Source organism: Orcinus orca, chromosome 2 (assembly GCF_937001465.1).
Source record: "Orcinus orca chromosome 2, mOrcOrc1.1, whole genome shotgun sequence".
Taxonomy (NCBI): domain Eukaryota; kingdom Metazoa; phylum Chordata; class Mammalia; order Artiodactyla; family Delphinidae; genus Orcinus; species Orcinus orca.
The window spans coordinates 61,532,473-61,554,470 of NC_064560.1; the positions used below are offsets into that span (position 1 = coordinate 61,532,473).

The 21,998-nt window shown below is 41.5% G+C and overlaps 1 protein-coding gene across 28 annotated transcripts in view; it reads left to right on the forward strand.

The window, feature by feature from the left end:
* The window catches only part of BLM (BLM RecQ like helicase), a 169,672-nt gene that overhangs the window by 41,721 nt on the left and 105,953 nt on the right, over window positions 1-21,998 (forward strand). For 23 of the 28 annotated variants that reach the window (XR_007475457.1, XR_007475459.1, XR_004475940.2 and 20 more), the window contains exon 1: window positions 21,094-21,217. The exons of 1 other annotated variant lie outside the window; for it this stretch is intronic. The gene's annotated coding sequence lies outside the window, so the exon portion shown is untranslated. Of the gene's footprint in view, window positions 1-21,081; window positions 21,218-21,998 lie in introns of those variants that run through there. 4 more of the 28 variants (XM_049705760.1, XR_007475462.1, XM_049705759.1 and 1 more) reach the window with 4 other exon arrangements.

The following is a 21,998-nucleotide window of genomic DNA, read 5'->3' on the forward strand; positions in this document are numbered from 1 at the left end:
AGGGAACCAACACTGCCAACACCAGGATATCACACACCCAGCCTCCAGAACTGTGAGAAAATAAATTTTGTTGTATAAGCCACCCAATCTGAGGTACTTTGCTACGGCAGTGCTAGCAAATTAACATAGTTACTAAGTGCATGTATTTAGGATTGTTAAATCTTCTTGATGGACTGACCCTTTAATCAATATGAAATTTTTTCTCTCTTTATGTCTAGTAGTATGCCACATCTTGAAGCCTACTTTGTCTGATATTAACATGACCCCACCAGTTTTCTGTGTGTTCTTATTTTTGTTTATATTTCATCTTATTACCTGTATTATATATGCATAATGTATTTTTCCATCCTTTTACTTTTGCTTTATCAGTGTCCATATGTTTAAAGAGTATATCTCTTAAGACAGCAGAGATTTGGGTCATTTTTATCCAATTTGATAATCTCTGCCTTTTAGTTGAAGTGTTTAGTTCATTTACATATAATGTAATTGTTAACATGCTTTGGTTTAAATCTACCATCTTGCTATTTGTTTTATATTTGTCCTACCTGTTTTTTGTTCTTCTGTTCTTTTCTGTCTTTAATTAATCATATATTTTTAGTAGTTTATTTTATTTCTGCTATTTGCTTTTTAGCTCCACCTTTTTGTATAATATATCAGTTTAGCTCTAGGGGATTACAATATACATTCTTAATTCATTACATTCTGCTTCTAATTAATTTATACCAATTCCCATAAAATTCATTACCTAAAAAGAGAATAATTCTATTACCCTCCCTGTCCTTGTGCTATTATAGTCATATATTTTACTTTCACATGTTTTAAACCCTGTAATAAACTATTATTACTATTGCTTTAAATAGTTGTCTTTTAAAGGAATTATAAGAAAAAAATCATCTTTTATTGTTACCCATGTATGATGCTTTTCATTCCTACTTGTAGATCCAAGTTTCTATCTGATATCCTTGCCCTTTAGCCTGATGAGCAACATTTAGTGCTTGTACTACAAGTCTGCTAAGGATGAATACTCTCAGTTTTTGCTTATCTGCAAATGTCTATATTTCATGTCATGGCTTCCAGGAGGAACTGTGTGGAACCAACAAGAAAAGATGCACAAGTCCTTAGTATGTTGGTATGTCAGTCAAAGAAAAGCATTGTTTTCTCTTTCTGGTGAGATGATGAGTGAGAAAATTATAGTTACTATGAATGGCCAATAGTTCAGGAGACACTGGGTTTTTAAAAACCTGTTTGGATGGGCAAAATATCTTTGTTTTGGGGTTGCAAATCTTTTACTGAATAGGAAGTTAAAACAGAGACCCTGGACCATTCCATAGGAATCAGGAAGGACAGTCACAACCAACAGCCCCTGTGACTGCTCCTCCCAAATCACAAATGGCTGCAGAGAGCACATTTCCCAGGCAGTTCCTGTATCTTTGTCAGGAGCAAAGCTGTAAGAACCATTACTCTGCCTCTACACTCCCCTCCCTGCCTAACTGAAGCAGAATTCTTTTTGCAGTAATGAATTCAAAGCCTTTTAGCAATGTTTCTGTGACTTTTTTTGCTGGTAAACTTTGATGTGTATCCCAGCCTTACATGGCAGCATGGTTTATCAGGGATGGTTGCTTTCTTAAGTTGGGTTCCTAAAAGCACATGTTGAAACAGGAATCATGTGCAAATGATTTATTAAGGAAGTGATCTAGGGAGAAACAGGAAAGGAATGGGGAAAAGAAGTATAGAAAGGTAAGAAGCCAGGAAGAGTATGATGTTGGCCAAGCCCCAACCTCAGCCTGATCCAGAGGGGAGTTCTGAAGGGTAAATTACACCTTGTAGTTCATCCCTCCTTAAACAAGGGACCTGGACTTCCATACTCCTGAACCAGTCAGTAGCCACAGATCCAGGGAGGAGGGGTACACAAACTCCCAGGCAATTCCAGTTCCCTTTGCGTGCTGGTGTGCAAAGTAGCCCCAGCAGCCCAAGGGAGAGCCTCTGAACAAAATCACAGTTATAAACCACTAGAAACCCAGGGCACAGAAGCTGGAGGATGACAAAATGGAAATGGCGAAAGGGATTGTGTTATTGTGATTTATAATGAGAAATATATATTTGGTCTTTGTCCCTGACCCTGGCATAGAGCTCCTAAAATCCTTGGGATTTCCTATGTGCTGAAAGCAATAAAGGTGCCTTTTAAAGTTATGTTAATGGGACTTCCCTGGTGGCGCAGTGGTTAAGAATCCACCTGCCAATGCAAGGGACACGGGTTCAAGTCCTGGTCCAGGAAGATCCCACATGCCTCAGAGCAACTAAGTCCGTGTGCCATAGCTACTGAGCCTGTGCTCTAGAGCCTGCGAGCCACAACTACTGAGCCCGCATGCCACAACTATTGAAGCCCACGAAGCCACCACAATGAGAAGCCCGCGCGCCACAAAGAAGAGTAGCCCCCACTCTCCCCAACTACAGAAAGCCCACGCACAGCAATGAAAACCCAATGCAGCCAAAAATAAATAAATTTATAAAAAATAATAGTAAAAAAATAAAGTTATGTTAATGAGGTGACTTGGGAAGCTGCTGGGTCACCTAAGGATGAGCTGGTTGCCAGGGGAACAAACCATGTCTTTAGAGGGTTGGAACTTTCAGTCCCACCCCCTGACCTCCAAGGAGGGTAGAGGGACTGGAGATTGAGTTCAATCACCAATCGTTAATAATTTAATCAATCATGCCTAGGTAATGAAGCCTCCATAAAAACCCCAAAGTACAGGGTTTGGAGGGCGTCCAGGTTGAAATTCGGGGAGAGAGGTGCTCAGAGAGGGCATGGAAGCTCTGCACCCTTCCCACATATTTTGCCCTGTGCATCTCTTCTATCTGGCTGTTCCCGAGTTATACCCTTTTATAATAAACTGGTAATCTACTAAGTAAAATGTTTCTCTGTGTTCTGTGAGCTGCTCTAGCAAATTAATGACATCCAAGGAGCGGGTCATAGGAACCTCCAATCTATCGTGGTTGGGCAGAAACCCAGGTGACAACCTGAAATTGTGACTGGCATCTGGGGTGGGGAGCAGTCTGGTAGGATTAAACCTTAACCTGTGGTTATCTATGTCCAGGTAGGTAGTATCAAAATTGAGTTGAATTATAGGACACACAGCTGGTGTGGGAGAATTTCTTGGTGTGTAGGAAAAAAGCACATCAGAATTTGAATCCGAATCAGAGGGATCAAAGGGGATATAGGTGAGGCATCAACAGCATTTGCTATGGTAGGACAGTTATGAACGGAAGGCCTTGACATACTTAAAAAAAGTGCTTTGTACTACTTTAGTAGAATGTCAGTTAATGCACAATTTCTTTTAAGTCGGTGCCTCTGGGAGCATAGTGGGAAATTTCATGGGCCAACCCATTAATATTTCAAGATGAGAAAGTCTTGTCTCTTTGATAACTTACACTTGCAAGAACCAAGGGCAAGATCTAGGCCATTTGATTCAGGTTTCTGCATATATCTTGGCCAACTTAGTTTTCAAAATTCTGTTTTGTCATTTTACCCGCTTGATGAATCTACAGTGAAAGTCAACAGTGAAATTCTTGCTGTTTCTGAGAGACTTCCAGTTTGACCTATAAAGTGTGTGTCGCATTATATTAAAGGGTAGCAGTATTTCAAATCAGAGTGTGAAAACTTTTCACAGCTCTTTGATGATGGTAGTATATTATATTTTGCATTTGGTGATATTTCTATATATCTTGTGAACATACATTTCTATTTATGTGATCAGTATTTCTTCATCTGGATGAAATTAAACAAAATAATCCTGTTGTGGATTGTGCCCTACCATTATATGCTTAAAAAGTGTCCGGCATGACAGTACTATGACCCACGGTGGAACATGTTGGAACACATCGATAGCTTTTATCAGACTTCCTTTATCATACCCAGCTTAATTCACATGAGCCATCCCACCCATCATGTGAGTAAAGTGAAGAAGATCCTTCGGCGCCCTCAAGTGGCCATCTGGGGAATACCTAAGGTGATCTGGCTGAAGACCATTTGGCCACTACAGATTTTCCCCTAAATTTGGGGCCTGGTTTTGGAGCAGAGCAACGTTCAAGAAAGGTAAAGTTGTCAGAGGAGCCTAATTGATGGGTGAGGAAGGTAAAGCCATGGCCTGAGAAGAGAGAAAATGATTGCAGTAGCCAAAGCATTTTTAGCTGGAGTATCTCATAAGGCTTCTTTAGAAGATAGTTATAAGACATGAAAAGTCATTAATCTAAAGACATCTGGAGACTTATTTCACTTCACTGTTTTCCAGTTGGCCATAAATATGAACGACCCAAAAGTCATCTGGAACCAGTAAAAATATTGGCAGATCTGTTTGAAGGGTATGTGTTTTGAAGAAAGCAATTAATTCATCACCTATGCAGATGTCAGACACCAAAGAGGAACATTACTTTACCTTACAAACACTGAAACCAATGAACAGATCCATCTGTGTAAAAGATGACAGTAAGATGTCTGAGACCAGTACAGGTTCAGTCAAGTGGGCAGTAACCACATCTGTTGAAAACCCAATGTATCAGTCAGGGTTTTGGCAGAAAAGAGATGGCACACTCAAAAGGGGACATTTCATATTGAATCACTATGTTGTGTACCAGCAGCTAACACAGTGTTGTAGATCAATTATATTTCAAAAACAAACAAACTCAGAAAAAGGGATCAGATTTGTGGTTACCAGAGGCAAGGTGTGGGGGGAGGGGAAAATGAAGGCAGTCAAAAGGTCCAAACTTTTAGTTAAAAGATAAGTACTAGGGATGTAATGTACAACACAAGAAATATAAGGAACACTGCTGTATGTTATCTATGAAAGTTGTTAAAGGAGTAAATTCTATGTGTTCTCATCACAGGGGAAAAAAAATTTTAATTTCTTTAATTTTGTACCTATATGAGAGGATGGATGTTTCCTAAACTTATTGTGACAATCACTTCATGATGTATGTAAATCAAATCACTATGCTGTACACTTTAAACTTATACAGTGCCATATGTCAATTATATCTCAATGAAACTGGAAGGGAAAAAAAGGGGACATTTCACAGAGGTTGATGGAGGGATTATTTACAAAAGTATGGGCAGGGTTCATGGAACTAACTGGCAACAGAGTAAAGCTACCCCCATGCTTGAGAGGGCAAAGGGAAGGAGTGGCTATTAGAACCTCAGAAATATGGCCTTGGTAAAGGATGCAGCCACTATTGAACCATGACCTGGCTCTCTACTCCCACCCTTTGATCTACTGCTGATGCATGTCATTGACCAAATCCAACCTCCTGGTTCACAGAGAGGTGTGGAGAGTGAATCTGGAGGGCGAAATGAAAAAGCATCTAGTACACAACTTCAATTTGTCTTTAAAAAATTAAGAGTATTTAACAAGATTTCCTGAGGTGGGGCAGCTCCATGGTTGGTGTATTAAGAGATGTTATGGAGGACCCAAAGTCCCTCCATCTTTCTCCTCTGCCCTCCTCAGGCTAGATTCTGTCACAGTCACAAGAAGTTGGCTGCAGCTCTAGGTGCCACACTCAGGCCCAACGTGATCAGCAAAAGACAAAGACTCTGCGGGGGGGTCTATTTTGGGGAATGAAGAAACTTTTCTCAGAAGCTTCCCCAGGAGATTTTTCCCCATGACTCACTGGCAGAACTGTATCCATACTGGACCAATCTCCGCTCAGGGGAATGGTACCCAGTTAATGAAGATTTGCCCCTGAACCAGGGACAGTGTCAGCTTCTAGGGGAGGGGAGATGTGTATAGACATCTGCAAGAAATCAAGATTCTGTTAACAAAAAGAGTTGGAGAAAGGTTGTATGAAGGCAAACAAGGGTGTGTGCAAAAACGGGAAGACAGATAAGAGGTTTTTAGTATGTTGGAGTTGAAAGTGAAGATGCTGGGTTTACCTGGGGACAATGTGTAAGGGTAATATGACCATCCAAGATGAGTAAAATTTAATACTAATATACTTGGACTGTAGATAGGAATTGTATTTTGGCTTTTAGAAAGAGTGCTATACCTGAAGAGGAGCAGCCCCCTCCCCATTCAGAGGGCAGCCAAGACAAAAACAGAAGAAGGCTCTAATGAGATAGATGTCCTAGCCACAGAACACAGGCTGGAGGCACATCTGGTGCAAAGAGAATTATAATAGGCAACGGGGAGTTGTCTCCACCAGTCTTTGTACAGCAAAGGTAAATATTGCTTTTTAATGGCAAAAAAGAGTGACGTGCCTACTAGAAGCAAGGGTACCTAATGTTGGGGCTGACAGGACTTGTTTAAGGGAAGAAAAAGCCTTTTAGATTTTAAGACCTAGGTAATCATTTAATGGGGTTAGCTTGAATTAGATGCAGTAGAGGTTTTATATTTGAGGTATAATTTAATATTTACTGTCAGCAAAAGCCAGACATGTCCAAGAAGGTATGCATTTGTGAGATTGTGGTGAGCCCAGGTCCCTTGAGGAAAGCTACTTCCATAGAAGAAAATGAGTATCTCTTTTTTACTGATTTGTCATGTCCAACTAATGGGCTTACGACAGGCATAATTGTAATTTATTTTAGAGGCTTTGTGGCCCTTGAGGGCACACGAAGAAAGGGAGATTAAGAAATCTCATTTGGGCCTTTTAGTGAGGAGGCCAACAGAAGTCTGTTAATATATTGGATGAGAACAGTTTCCAGGAAATGTTATGTTATTTAAATCACTTTTAAGAATTAGTACAGGAGTTCTGGCTGAAAATATGGATTAAACATGCACATCTAGATTCATTCCCTCTAAAACTCCTACTAAAACCTACTAAAGTGATTTTTTTAAAACTACAATAAATCTACAAAAATGAGAGAACAGAGGAGACAGCACTAACAAAATTTTGGAAGCCAGACAGCAGAAGAGAAATGTTGACTTTTAGCAGATCCAAGAAGAGACATTTCCTGAGCCAGTAGTGGGCAAAAGTGAAAACCATCCCAGTTTATACCACAGAATCTTTAAAAGGCACAACCACTGACAGAACCAGGTATCTCTGGAGTTGGGAGTAAAGGAGTGACGTCATAAAATAATGAGGATTGGGCAAAAGCAGTTTGAAATATCCCTAGATCCCCTTACCCGCTGCATACTTTTGGGCTTCATTTCCCATTACTTCACTCATTATGACCATATTTTCTTTTAATTCTTTGAATACATATTCTTTTAGATTTTTGAACATATTTATAATAATTTCCTTAAAGTCTTTGCTAAATCCAACATCTGGACCATCTTGAGGTCAGTTTCTATTGACTCTTGACACTTTGTTGTGGTTGTCTCTACTATGGGTCACATTTCCTTGTTGTTGTTTTTACATATGTAGGAATTTTAGATTGTTTAATGAACACTGTGGATGATACATTGTAGAGGCTCTAGATTCTGTTATCTGCTTGACTTCTGGTATCTATTTTACCCTCAACTCTGTAGCAGCCTCTCTGTGGAAAGTCTTGGGTGGTCTTCCCCTATACATGTGCATCCCGGCCCTGAGCCAAAGATTCACAGGGGACCTCCCACATAGATTTTTGCCTCCCACACATGCAGCTGCATCCTCTCCAGTGCCATGACCTGTAGATTGCAGCTGCTTCAGAGCCCTGAGCTCTGATCTCTGCCTCTTCCACACAGCAAGTCAGCCCTACTCTGCTAGAACTCCAGCTTGTTGTGCTGTGGTTGGAAAACTGTTCCCCAGCAGAAAGCCAAAATGATTTGGGGCACATCTCATGAGTTCCCCTTCTCTCAAGGATCACTGTGATGTACTGCCTATTATCCAATACCTGAGAATGGTTGCTCACATATTTTTGTCCAGTTTTATTGTTGTTTATGGCAAGAAGGCTAATCTGGTCCCAAGGATTATATCATAGCTGGACCCCTTCCTCACCTGATATACTTTTATTTCTTTCTGTTATCCTCCTTTCCCCTCCTCTTCATCCACTTAAGCCAGTCCTGTGTTTATTGGTTCAGAGGAGAGATGAAGTGGTAATGAAAGTAGAAAAACAATAGTTCCAAAAAAATAATTCCAAAAACCTAAGCCTATTAAGAAGGTAGCGTTCTCTAAGGAGACTGGATAAAAGCCCCTTAAGCAGGGAGAAAGAGAAATGAAAAATTGATTTCTAATAGCAGTGATGAAGTGGGTTCAAGAAAGAAAGGCCTGGGGCCCTGCTTCCTGGGCAGCATCCCTGGGAACATGATCGTAGAGTTGGCACTACTGTCTAGGGTGTCCAGGCAAGCCATGTCCCAGCCTCTCCAATATTTCCATGCCCTTGTTTGGCAATGAAGCAGCAGAAAGATTCCCATGGCCCCCAAACTGGGAATGGAAGTTGAGGACAGAGTCCACTGACCTGAAGTAGGTGCAGGAACAAGGTACTCCTCTGTGACTGATGAGGGAAGATCCAACCCATACCTTGCACAATGTGAGCCCCTAGAACTTAGACGCCATCTAGCAGAAAGGAAAGAAACCTCAAATTACCAAGATTAACTTGCTTCCACTCTAGCTGATTGGGAGTTCAAAAAATAAATTATTATATAAAAATAAAATACTATTTATGGTACATCTGAGTTAGTAAACTGAGATTCCTGCTATAATAGTAAAGGGCACCATTATATCTCTTTATGGAGAACTTTACATCCATTATTTCATTTAAGTTCATCTTATTGAATGAAAGTCCATTACCTCATACTCCCTCTGATGATTCTTCTGACATACAGATGTACCTGCGTGAGGAAAAAATGATAATAAAAATGTACATTTACTCTGTGCCAGGGATTATCATGCAAAGGGCCTTATGTCACTTAATCCTCATACTAGAGCTATGAGATATATATTATTACCTCCATTTTACAAACGTGGAAGCTGAATTTCAGAGGTAGACAATGATTGTGGTTTTTAGATTCAAACCCACTAGAAGCTTTACTTTGTATTACTTGCAATCCGTGGGAGAAAACTAGATCCAGGAGTCTAATCAGCAATATGATTTACAAAGTGAGCTTACTTACAATTTAAATAAACAAATTTCCTTATATCTGCTACAACAAACATTCTAAGATGAAATGAATAATCTTCTTGGCTAAATATTGTATTCTGGGGAGACATCAAACAAAAACTTTGTAGTTAACATTGTTCTTTCTATTCCTTTATCTTTCTGTACTTTAGTTTGGGTATTTTCTATTGGCCCATCTTCAAGTTTACTAATCTCTTGCCTCTGCTGTGTCTAGTCTGCTGCTCAGCCCATCTGAATGCTTCCTTTCAGATATTCTATCTGTTCATCCTAGAATGTTCATTTGGCTTTTATATATTCTAATTCTCTGTTGAAATTCCACATTTTGTCACCATTTGTTCATTGTTCCTAGTACTGTCTTTAACATATTTATTTATTTTATTTATTTATTATTGTTATTACTTTTTTTTTTTTTTGCGGTATGCGGGCCTCTCACTGTTGTGGCCTCTCCCGTTGCAGAGCACAGGCTCTGGACGCGCAGGCTCAGCAGCCATGGCTCACGGGCCCAGCCACTCGGTGGCATGTGGGATCTTCCCGGACTGGGGCACGAATCCGTGTCCCCTGCATCGGCAGGCAGACTCTCAACCACTGCGCCACCAGGGAAGCCCTCTTTAACATATTTAAATGGTTACTTTATTTTTAAATTTTATTTTATTGAAGTATAGTTGACTTACGTGTTAATTTCTACTGTATAGCAAAGTGATTCTGTTATACATATATATACATTCTTTTTCGTATTCTCTTCCATCATTGTTTATCACAGGATATTGAATATAGTTCCCTGTGGTACACAGTAGGATCTTGATGTTTATCCATTCTGTATAATAGTTTGCATCTGCTAACCCCAGACTCCCAATCCATCCCTCTCCTACCCTCCCCTCACTCATGACAACCACGTTTGCCCTCTATGTCTGTGAGCCTGTTTCTGTTTAATAAAAGTTCATTTGTGTCATATTTGACGTTCCACATATAAGTGATATCTTATGCTATTTGTCTTTCTCTTTCTGACTTACTTCACTTAGTATGATAATCTCCAGGTCCATCCATGTTTCTGCAAATTGCATTATTTCATTCTTTTTTATGGCTGAGTAATATTCCATTGTATATATATACCACATCTTCTTTATCCATTCATCTGTCGATGGACATTTAGGTTGCTTCCATGTCTTGGCTATTGTAAATAGTGCTGCAATTAACATTGGGGTACATATATTTTTTTGAATTATATATTTTTTCTGGATATATGCCCAAGAGAGTAATTGCAGAATCATATGGCAAATCTATTTTTAGTTTTTGGAGGAACTTCCATACTGTTTTCCATAGTGGCTGCACCAGTTTACATTCCCTTAAATGGTTAAAGTCCTTGACATCCAGATCAGGTATGGGTCTGCTTTTATTGTCTCATTTTTTTTTCTCTTGATTATCAGTCACATTGTCCTGTTGTATTAGTTTCCTACTACTGCTATAATAAATTACCACAAATTTAGGGGGCTCAGACAACACTGATTTGTTATCTTACAGCTCTGGAGATCAGAAGTCCAAAATCAGTCTCACTGGGCTAAAGTCAAGGTGTCAGCAGGGTGGGTTCCTTCTGAAAGCTGTAGGGAAGAATCCTTTTCCTTGTCCTTTTCAGCTCTAAAGGCCACCGGCATTCTTTAGCTTGTGACCCCTTCTTCACATAACTCCTACCTCTCATTTCCATCCTTACATCTACTACTAACTCTGACCTTCCTGCCCCCCTCTCATAAGGACCCTTGTGATTTTATTGGGCCCACCTGGATAAGCCAGGATACTGTCTCCATCTCAAATCCTTAATCACATCTGCAAAGTCACTACATTCACAGGTTCCAGGAATTAGGACAGACACATCTTTGGGAGGACATTGTTCAGGCTACCATACCTGCTTTTTCTATGACTTGTAATTTTTTATCATATGCCAAATATTGTGTATAAAAGAATCACAGATGTTGAGATTAATCATATTTTCCCCTACAGGGTTTACTTATCCTCTGTTAGACATATATCTTAAAGGGATGATGCCTCAATCCAATCAGGAATTGAGCTGAGTTGGGGTGAGTTGCAGCTTTAGTTGGACTCAGTACACCTCTGTTTTTAGTTATCTTGAGAGTGAGATCTATCTTGTGTTTTTGCAGGCCCTTCTGCCCAGTGAGACTCCATCCTCCAAACACCAAAAGATGTAGATCTTGTGCTGCCTTTCCAGCCCAGGCCCCCAGACAGGCCCAACCCCCTCCATCACCACCCCTCAGTCTACCCCAGCACTTAGCAAGTATCCCATAGGAAAAATGAGCCTCGCATCTAGATTCTAGTCTATAATGGCAGCTTGAGTGGCCTCAATAGTTTCTGTAAACTAAGCTCAATCTTCAGCCTATGCCCAGACTTCACAAATGACCCAAGGAAAAAATGACCAACAATCTCAGCTCACCTTGAATGAGCTCTTCCTTCTCTGCTCCCACTGCTCTCTGATGTCCTTTAAAATATGGTTTTTGTAATTTATCCTTCTTTTTCCCCAATTGTTGCAGCACAAATGAAGACCTACTGATACTGACTACATCCTACCCAGAAGCAGAAGTTCTTTATGGATAACATTGAATATTCTAGAAAGAACTTTGTAGTTAACACTGGATATCTCAGAAAGCTTCTTGCATCTTCTTAGCAAACATAACAAAAGACAGACTATGCATAACTTTAAATTTAATTAAGATCTTTTCCCATCTACCTGGTCTCTTGACTCTGTTCTGTTTACTTTGCTCTTGAGTGGTTAGGAGTGTAAATATACTTATCTTACATACTTTGAAAATTTAATGTATTTGGTATAATAGAATTTGTTCTTACTAAGGCTTATAAAATACCATTGCAACCTCTCGTTTTTTGTATTTTTAAAATTATATGGGACTTCCCTGGTGGCGCAGTGGTTAAGAATCTGCCTGCCAATGCAGGAGACATGGGTTCGTGTCCTGGTCCAGGAAGATCCCACATGCTGCGGAGCAACTAAGCCCGTGGGCCACAACTACTGAGCCCACTTGCCACAACTACTGAGCCCACGTGCCACAACTACTGAAGCCCATGCGCCTAGAGCCCGTGCTCGGCAACAAGAGAAGCCACTGCGATAAGAAGTCCAGTCCGTGCACTGCAACGAAGAGTAGCCCCCGCTCGCCGCAACTAGAGAAAGCCCGCACGCAGAAACAAAGACCCAATGTGGCCAAAAATAAATAAATATTTTAAAAATTATGTAATTAATACTATGAATAGTAACAATCCCAAATGTGCAAATGTAAAAAGATATAAAAGGATATATAGTGAAGTCATTCCCATGACTTCTTCCCCCATCCACCAGTTTCCATTCCCCAACAGGTATCCATGATTATTAGTTTCTTGCTTATCAGAAAAGTTCAAATGCATACACAAGCAGATACATATAAACACAATTTCCCCCTCTTTTTCTACATAAACAGTAGTATACTATGCCTACTATTTTGCAATTTTTTTTTTCAAACATGAAAGGGAATTTGTCAGCTCGTGTAACTGAAAAGTCCATGGCTGATAGCACGGCAGCATCCAGGGCCTCAGACAATCATATCACAACCCAGCTTCTTTCCCAGTCTTGCCTGCACTCTCCTCTGTGGTGGCTTCACCCTCAGGCTAGCATCCACCCCTCTTCCACATGGTGCTTCCCTCCCAGTCCCAGCTGCAGGATGCCATCCTGACGGTCCAATAACCCCACCAAATAAGGCACACCGGCCATGTTCCCAGTGAACCCTAGCGAAAGTCTTAGGGAGAGCTGCCATTGGACTAGCTGGAATCACAGACCCATCTGTGAACCAATCACTGAGGCCAGGCTGGGAGGGTGATGCTGATTGGCCAGGCCCAAGTCACATGACCACCTCTGGATACCTAGGCTGAGAGAAGTCAGTCCGACAATGGCGTGAGTCACCTGGACCAGGAATTGGGAAGCAGGGTGGTTCTCCAAAGGGATATCAAGGTGCTATGAACGGAAGGTCCGTCGCAGCTGAAAGCAGCAGATGTCTACTGCAAAAGGTGCTCTTTTGTTGTTTTTGGTTTTTTGGCTCTTTCATGCCTGGAAGCTGCTATTTTATGCCTAACACGTGTATAGCTGAGGCTGCACATGGCTCCCAGCACTGGCCAATTGGAAAATGCCGCAAGGTGAAGAGGGGCTGCTCTGTTTCCTTAGATTCTGTATTTGTCTATTTAATGTCTATTAACCACAGGGCCAAACTGACAGCCAAAGTTGTTTACATCTGCCCTGGGATCCTGCTTTCATGAACAGGTAAAGTTGTATAACAAATCCTCCAACCAATCCCGGATCCATTCCCACAACTACCTCCTTTATGTAATCCCACACACCATGTCAATATTCCTTGAGTCAACCCAGGGCCAGTTACCAGACATCTAGGGACAGCCCCTACACCCCAAATCCTGCTGGAATTATTCAAACCAGGAGTTTATCAGGTAAACACTCAAAAAAAGTGGGGGAAATGGTCAGAGACAGGAGACAAAGAAAAACGTGACGAGTGGGACTTTATCCACCTAAATATACAGCTGTTCAGCTGTTCTAAAAGATTTTGTTTAAGAGGGGAAAAAAGTAGGGGATGTTGAGAAGGGGACAGAGGAGGCTGCTGTCTAGAGGCACTGGGCCCTTTCCCTCCCTCTTTCCCCTTAAAGCAGAAACTAAAACCCACTGGCTTCAGGGAGCTAAAAGCCTAAAACAGAGGAAAAAAGGGTGAGCAGGGAATAGAGAAAAGAAAACAAAACCCTAGACAACAGGAGGAGAAAATTAAAGATTACTAAAATATTTTTGTATATATATATAAAATATTTTAACTAATACATAATAGATATATATGTATATATGATATCTAACTAAATTAAAACAGGTCTTTAATTTGACTCAATTGGAATTCAAAAATTTATATGTAAAAATGTATATATTAAAAGAATTTATCGCAAAAAGATAAAAAAGGGTGCTGATTGGCTTTTGTGCATCTGCAGCCTTGGTTCTAAATTAACTTTAGCATTTGCTAAAAGGTATCAACTGAGAAAACTTTATAGACTTAATCAATACTGGGGCTCAAATTACAGTTATACCTGGGGATCCCACTAAATTTAAACATTGTACCCCCTATAATCTTAGAAAAGGAACTAAACATAAAATAGAGAAAAAAATAGCCTTTAACTACAGCCTTACCCAAGTTTCCCATAGTCATAATACCTATTGCTCTAAAAATATCTCACGTTGGGCACACACACTCTAACACAATGAATACTGAATTAAAATTAAATCTTTGGCCATTACAAATTGGCTTGATACAATGGGACTCCACAGACCCCTTAGTTAAAATAGTTAACATGGCCCATTGTAAGTTAAAAGAGGGCCTTCAAGGATTAAAACTTATTATATAAAACCTAATTAATAAAGATGTGATTGTTCCCATTGCTTTTCCGTTTGATAGCCCAACTTTGCCTGTTTCTGCTGGGAAAAAATAAAGGATGCTGTACTAGTTAGCTTGGGTTGTCAAGACAAAATACCACAGACTGGGTGACTTAAACAACAGAAAATTATTTTCTCAAAATTCTAGAGGCCGGTGCCAATGCAGGGGACACGGGTTTGAGCCCTGGTCCAGGAAGATACCACATGCCGTGGAGCAACTAAGCCCGTGAGTTACAACTACTGAGCCCATGTGCCACAACTACTGAAGCCTGCGTGCCTAGAGCCTGTGCTCCGCAACAAGAGAAGCCACCACAATGAGAAGCCCATGTACCACAAGAAAAAGTAGCCCCTGCTCGCCGCAGCTAGAGAAAGCCCACGCGCAGCAATAAAGACCCAACGCAGCCAAAAATAAATAAATTTAAAAAAAAAATTCTAGAGGCTGGGAAGTCAAGCGTTAAGGTGCTGGCTGACTCAATTTCTGGTGAGGCCTCTCTTTCTGGCTTGTAGATAGCAGCCTTCTTGCCATGGCTGCACATGGTAGACAGAGGAAGAAGTATTTCTCTCTTCCTTTTCTTCTAAAGTCACCAGTCCTTTTGGATTAGGGGCCCACCCTTATGCCCTCATTTAACCTTAGTTACCTTCATAAAGGCCTTATCTCCAAGTACAGTCATATTGACGGTTGTGGCTTCAACATTGTAAATCTGGGGAGGACACAAACATTCAGTCCATAACAGGTGCCTCATGGTGGATTACTACAACATTAATGCTCTGTTCCCAGCTATTAGGGCCCCCATACCCAATATCTGATACTATTAAAATTACGGACTCTATCCAACTAGTAAATATTTTGCTCTTATAAATTTGGTTAAAAACATTCTCTTGCATGCCTGTTTCAACAGCCTTTCAGCTGCAGTTTGCCTTCACTTCTGAAAGGACACAAGATACCTTTTCCAGGCATGGGTACCTCAACAGTTTTGCCACCACATAGAATCTTTGCAACACGATCTTCACTGTGTTCACCTTTCTCCAGGAGCACAGGTATGGCATTATATTGATGACATCCTCCTCCAATGAGACTCATTTAACACACTCTTTACGGACATATAAGTTCAACATTTTTTAGTCCTTTTTGCGTCCGGTGGCAGTGTATTTACAAATTTTACTTCCAAATCAGCAGACACTTCCATTAGTGCCCTCAGAAACTCCTTCACTATAGTCTTTGGCAACCTCTTCTCATGTCTCCTGGTGTCTCTACACCACTTTTTTTTAAAAAATTGGAGTATATTTGCTTTACGATGCTGTAAACTTTGCTGTGTTAGTTTCTACTGTACAGCAAAGTGAATCAGCTCTATGTATACATATATCACCTCTTTTTTGGATTTCCTTCCCATTTAGGTCACTACAGAGCAATGAGTAGAGTTCCCTGTGCTATACAGTAGGTTCTCATTAGTTATCTATTTTATACGTAGTTGTATATATATGTCAATGCCAGTCTCCCAATTCATCCCACCCCTGCTTCCTCCCTTGGTGTCCATACGTTTGTTCTCTACGTCTGTGTCTCTATTTCTGCTTTACAAATAGGTTCATCTGTATCTACACCACTTTTGATGGCCGTAAGTTGCCCAAGAGTTTGTGATTCAAGAAACTACCCGTCTTAGCCTCATGCTGTACACTATTAAAACAACAAATAGCAGGCTACATACTGGACTCTCCTGGAACTAGAGGCTATCACAGACCCCCAAGACCGTGACCCTCTGTACGCAGCTACCCATTATGCTTTGGGTCATGGACACTGCATCCCACAAGCTCAGCACAGCTACAGAGTCCTCCCTAAGACAGGATGGAACCAAACATGGGCTCTCTGGCATATTCCACCTCCAGGGGGTTGGGGGTGGCTTCCCCTGTCTTCAGTCCCTTGCCAGATGCCATGGTGCTGAAGGAAGTCTCCCCACTCTGAGACCCCTTGGCTTCCTGAGAAGCCCATTGGCATTAACTGAGTGAACAGCAATGCTGTTTGTAGACGATGCGAATGGCACTGCTAACCATCATATGTGATGGAGCTTCATGGAATATTGCTGCTTTCCATCCCTTAACCTGGATGTCCCTGATGAAGGACGGGACCCAAAGGTCAACACAGTTGGCCAAACTTTAGGCAGTCATCTTCACACTAGATGCTCTGGCCAACAAATGGTCCCACCTTCACATTTATTATAAACTATTTGGCTCTTACGTAAAAACTGTCCCTTCCAAGGTAGAAGACTGGGAATCTCTTACCTCATAGATACCCAAAATATAAATCAAAATCACACATGTCTCTACTTATATTGAGGCTGCAATACAACGCCTTGTCAGGACCCTCCTTATTCCCTTTGGGGTTACAGACGTTACTGGTAGTAACCAAGACACACATTTCACTTTTCAAAATACACAATGCTTGGCTCTTGGACAAGGCATTCAGTAGAACTGCATGTCCTTAATAGGACCTAAATAGGCAGTTTAACTGAGAGAACTAATGGTCTCTTAAAATAACTCCTTTTAAGATTCCAGCCCAGGAAATAAACCTCTAAATGTGTCTTTATGTTGCCCCTGGCCTTTAACCTATCTGCAAATTTTCAATCCTGTCTCCATTCCATAAGGGCTGGAGACCAGATCTAGGCTCATACTCCGCTGACACCCATTAACTATAGATTGTCCCATGCGCCAGGCAGCTGCCTGCCTGATATGGGACCCAGCTGAACCCAAACTTCCACCATAAACAAAGCTAAAAAAACAAGTGCAGCTGTACACTTTCTGTTGATTACAGAAAGTTGGGGCACTTTCATTCGTTTACAATCCACGGGCCAAATTCTCCAAGCTCCGTTGTTTCAACCAAGCGTGGCAAATGCTAAGATCCACACTAACCTGAGTGGATGCCCACTTCAAAGGGATATCCCAAGTCCCATATCCCAGATGGCATTGCCCTGGCCCAGGAGTTCACCACTGGAGATGCCATCACCCCAACTCAAGACCTCACCTTTGGAAATGATTTGCCCTCCTGTGCCAGAGATGACTTCACCTGGACACTGAAACCTCCACCCCAGTGATGCCCATGGATGGCCTCTCCTAAGGTAAAAACTGGACACAGGGCAGTTTTGCTTTTCTTCCTTTGATATTAGATATTCTGTTTCTGAGCTTGCTGTCTGCTTAGCTTGTGACTCTTGGTATATCCCTTGTTCTCTGCCAAAACATACACCCCTAAACTCCCATGCCTAAAGGGAAATTTTGTGGAGATTATTACTATCTGTGCCATTCTAAAACTTATAGAGATTATTACTTTCCCCAGAAGGCACCTCCCCCATGTCAGTCAACCCGTTGACCCCTTGGGGAGAGGACCACTCACTCCCCAGTGCTGTGTCCTACTTGTGCTCTGCATCTCGAACATGACCTCTCCTTCCCCTTGGTTACACACAATACCACTAATCTTTACGTATACTTTGCTAAATTATCAACTCATACCCTCCCACAACATAACTGCCTGACCCAAGAAATACACCAAGACGTTATTGTCACTCATACTTTTAACATACTGTACAACTCCACCAAAATATTATTAGAGACTCCTGAAATTTCAGATCTATTTTCTTGCCTAATGCCATATAAATGGAAAACCAGTTTTTCCAGTCAATTATGGACTGACCTAGAAGCACTCCTTATACTTCTACCTGTGTTCCTTCTTTCTACTTTCATAATAAAATGTTTCCTGTATCGTTTAGGACATCCTATGCCTTACTCCATAAAAGTCTCCTTATAATCACCCCAAAGTTTCTTAAAGTGATGCCAGATAACCACAGAGCCAATTGTTTTGTGTTTTCTTAGATTCTGTATTTAGCCTTTTGACATCTGTTAACCACAGGGCCAAATTAATAACGAAGGTTGTTTACATCTCCCCTACAATCCTGCTTTTGTGAGCATGCAAGTCATATTACAAACTCTCCAACCAATCTCGAGTTCATATCCACAGCCACCTCCTTTATCTAATCCCACACAACATGTCAATATTTCCCCTGCCCTAAATCAACCCAAAGCTAAAATGGAAAAGACTGACAATTCCAAGTGTTGACAGGGATGCAGAAAATAAGAAACTCATACAGTGTTGGTGGGAATGTAAAATGGTACAATCACTTTGAAAACAAGTCCATTTTTACCAGTTACCCTATGACCCAGAAATCCCATTCCTAGATACTTACCCAAGAAAAATTAATGCATATATTCACAAAAAGACCTATACAAAAACGTCCATTGCGGCTTTATAATAGGCAAAGGGAAAAAACGCAAATGCCCATCAGTAGATGAATGGATTAATAAACTGTGGTGTGTTTATACAATTGCATACACTTGTTAAAGAATAATTTTTAAAATCTAGTATAATCATGACTCACACAGATATAAAATGAATGTGTCAAAGGTTTTATTTAAGTCATTAATTAATGAGAGACCCAGAAAGATATTACAAAGTTCAGAGGAAAATTCAAAGTACCGCACGCACATGTATATTCAAATGAGGAATAACGAAATGCTTTACAAATAGATGCAAAACCTGGCAGAACTGATCAGACCCACAGTGCAATAATAAAATACATCTCCTTGAACATAATTTGCATTTCTATACACAAGAATAGGTCTTTTAAAAAACTAACAGAGTTATTCTTTACCTCAAAGACAATGAAAGGTATGGAGCCCTCATAGAATCAGATATCCCAGAAGGGTGTGCTAGACAGCACCTTGTTTTTCCCTGGATACTCGGTAATGTTTTTTAGACCATTTCAAAGTTTTTCACAGTTTTCCTCTACATTACACAGTAATAAAAGAGAATGAGCTACTGGTACACAAACAGATGAAGCACACAGATACTATGTTCAGGGTAAAAAAAAAGGCAGACAGAAAAGAGTATATACTGTATGATACCAGCTTATGCTGGGGGCAGAGGTAGACTCCACAAAGGAAGCTCCACAAGAGAATCTTATGGGGTGCTGGAAATGGTATATAACTTGATTTGGGTGGTGGAGATATATATATGGCATATATATATATATATATATAATACATGTAAAATCATTGATTTTACTTAAGATTAGTACATAAGACTCTCCCTATCCCACTTGCCCCCAAATCCAACAATTGCCATGTACCTTCAGAGTGAAGTCCAAACTTGAGGTCTGTTGTCTGTTTCCTCTTGTGTACCATTTCTCTCTATTTCCCCTTTTCCTGACAGTTTCTCAAACTTGAGGTCTGTTGTCTGTTTCCTCTTGTGTACCATTTCTCTCTATTTCCCCTTTTCCTGACAGTTAGTCTTTCCAGTTTCATGGCCTTTGCCTTCAAATCATACCTGTTATTTATCTCGCAGGTATCAGGACACCTTCTGAAAGCCTTACCTTACTAAGTCTATCTAGTCTACCTCTACCCCCAGAGTAAGCTGGTATCATACAGAATATACTCTTTTTTGTCTGCCTTTTTTTACCCTGAACATAGTATCTGTGAGCTTCATCTGTTTGTGTACCAGTAGTTTTCTCTTTTATTACTGTGTAAAGTAGAGGAAAACTGTGAAAAACTTTGAAATGGTCTAAAAAACATTACTGAGTATCCAGTGAAAAACAAGGTGCTGTCTAGCACACCCTTCTGGAATATCTGATTCTTTTGGGCTCCATAGCTTTCATTGTGTGTGTGCAAATCTGCCATCCTAGGTGCCTCCATAACATGGGTCAGCATTCTTATAGCTTGTGTACCCTTTGAGTCTAAATGTTAGAGGCTTTATTCTTTTGGTAAATTATTCACACCTAGGCTTTGTCCCTATCCTGCTTCCTATGTGGCCTTTTTTGCTATTAAAAGTCTGCTTAACTTACTCTGCTTTTGCTTTTTCCTACAGAGTAATTTAACAGCGATGCGTTTTGATTGGCTGCACCGTTCGGTTTTGTTTTTGTAACATTTTAAAAAAAGGCAGATATCACACACAAAACAGGGCAGAAGCAGATTTTAAGTTTTTCTTAAAAGAGAAATAAATGAAGGAAGAAAAGAAAGATCTGGCAGCACAGGGCCCACAGTCCCTCGTGGAAACAATCAGCTGGAACCTCAGGTACTGCACACGTCCCTAGAGGCATCTGAGTTTGATACCCCTTTCTCCGTCAATGACAATTTCCAGTTGCTCATTTAGAAGAGAACGGGTGGGGCAGAGGCCAGCGTTACCAGGAGGGTGGAGAGGACAGCCGAAGCCTCAGAGACAGACGGTCAGAACCAAAGAGATCGGGGTGTAGAGCCTTGGCCTGGTCTGTGGGAACTAGTAAATCTCAGGCTCGCTTAAACTCCGGGGTTTTCAATACCGCCACGGTCCAATTCCAGGTGCGTGCTTTACTTAAGTCTTTCTCGACGCCACGTAACATACTTAAATCAAAGAACCCCACCAGCCCCGGAAGCCCTGGGTTCAACCGTAGTCATCTGACCTTGCATTCCAGGCTCTGATTGGGCTTTGGGAATACGTGCCCTTCCTTCTCAGACCCTTACGGGGACCCCGTCCCAGCAGCCCACGGGGGCGGGGAAAGGTGCCACGGGGCGACGGTATTGGTCGGCTTCTTCAGGACGCAGCCAATCGGAATCCGCCTACTTCCGGCGTGAAGTGAGCTGGCGCGCGGCGTCAGGGCGCGGCTGCGGCGCGGGCAGTTTGTATCGTGGTTCCGCCCGCTTCGAGACTGGGAGAGGTGAGTACCGGCGCGCGCTGACTTATGGGCCCGTCCGCCTGTCCCAGCCCCGCTACTGGCTACGCGGCCCGGGGCCGGAGAGGAAGGCCTCTCCGGTTCCTCCCGTTTCCCTCCCCCGTTCGGCTAGGCCCGCTGAGTCCTCTCGTCGGGCGAACAGCATGCAAGGAGAGCGCAGACGCACATAGATCCTCAGATGGGGAAACAGAAGCCTGGGGGCGGGGGCGAGCTTTGCCAGGCTGTCCCAGGACCTTGGTGGCAGAACCGGCCTAGCACCCAGTATGTTCTTGTTCGTGTACTCCAGTGCCTACTAAGATGCCTGGCACAGAACAGTCACTTCCCAGATTTCTGGCACTACCCCCATTTCCCTCCCGAGGGAAAACCAAAACTCTGTACTTTGTCTATGGCTTTCTACAATCATGAGCCAGGCTGCATGTATTCTTAGTATCTACTGTGTGCCACGTGCCCGGCACCCCTTTACCTTATAGTTGTAGCTTCGCAATACCCTAGCAAAGGGAAACGGTTAAGGACACAGACGGTATCAGATTGCCTGAGTTCGGAAGCCGGCTCCTGCATGTACTAGCTATGTGACTATCCAACTGTTACTTAAAGTGCCTCAGTTTCCTTTTGTCATATGAGGGAAATGACCTACTCTACCTCCTGGAGATTTTGTTATTATTGAACGACTTAATATATGCAATAAGTGCTTCAAAGAGTACTTGACAACATAGTAAGGGTTCTATTATAACCACCCAGAGAACTGGATAAGATTGTCCTCATTTTA